A 1,357-nucleotide genomic window follows, 5' to 3' on the forward strand; every position below is an offset into this window, starting at 1 on the left:
AAAAAAAAAAAAACCATACACAGACAGTCATAAATGTGGACAGTCTTATGTTTGGTTTGTTGTAACTTGAATATATCATAAGTCAAGGACTACCTTTATTTTTTTTGCAAAACATGCAGTTTTTCCTGAGCTAATCTCTTTTTTCTAGTCTCTTATCATATGCAGCTAGTTGCAATGTTTATTCATTCAACCTTCTGCCTAGAAACTTTCTCACTCTGTGTATCAGGTCATTAAGTTCATTTTTCATCTTACAATTTACCTTAAGCAACAGTTTTATCAAATTTATTGCCTATACTATATGCTGGTTGCCATAGTTCCAGCCTTCTAAATGCATTTCCTTATTGTTTGTTGCCTGGTTTAAAAGCATATTTTAGGCTTTTTTAATGTACTATCTACTTCCTGCATGAATTTCTACATGAATAAGTTATGCTTACCATCATTTTGCTTAACAAGCGACTCTGTTCAGTGGCTTATAACAACATGCATTTATTTGCCATTCATCCATCTGCAGATTATCTGGAGTTTCATCATTTAGGCTGGTTTTATATGGGGTTAGATGCAGGCCCCCAGATTGGGTTGAGGTATGGTCCACATTCTCCTCATTCTTGGAGACCAGCAGCCTTTCCAGGTTAGCTGGGCAGGTTCCTCTCATGGTGAAGACAGAAGATCAAGTGGGCAAACTAAACAAGAAAACTATTTCAAGCTTCTACTTTTGTCAAGTCCATTCACGTCACATTTACAAAACAAGTCACATGACAAAGGTCATAAGGACTTTGAGGAAAGCTATCTGAAATTTGGGAATCATGATGAAATCCATCACAAAAGAGTGACAATGTATAAAATGTATTTGATGCTTAATTATTTCTCTAAACGAATAAAGCTGAAATTTACTAAAATTCAATATTGGGAGAAGCTCAGTGTAGAATAATAAGTCCTCACATTTTATAGCAGTTTATAAAGAATCTGCACATATTACATGCCATTTGATCCTTATAACAATTTAGTAAGGTAGATGGGACTAATGCAATCATACTAATTTTATAGATGAGTAACTTGGGCACAACATGGCCAGAATGTAGCTAAGTTAGAACTCAGGTCTTATCCTGAGTCATTTCTTGTCTACCATAGTATATTGCTTTTCTAATTGCAATCTCTTCAAGAGCAATCTTCCAAGAGTACATCAATAGTGGTAAAGCATGGGAAAGTTGCCATGGAAAAGCTGATTCCTCACATCTCTAGTTTGTATTACCATTGTTCTGGTTACCTACTGCCACCCTGACAAGAATATGCCACAAACAGGATGACCTTAACAAACAGGAGTTTATTCTCTTACAGTGTGGAGGCTTTAAGTCTGAGT

The sequence above is a fragment of the Orycteropus afer genome, unplaced genomic scaffold, assembly GCF_000298275.1.
Source record: "Orycteropus afer afer isolate SDZICR_OR568_19922 unplaced genomic scaffold, OryAfe1.0 scaffold00280, whole genome shotgun sequence".
In the NCBI taxonomy this organism is placed as follows: Eukaryota; Metazoa; Chordata; class Mammalia; order Tubulidentata; family Orycteropodidae; genus Orycteropus; species Orycteropus afer.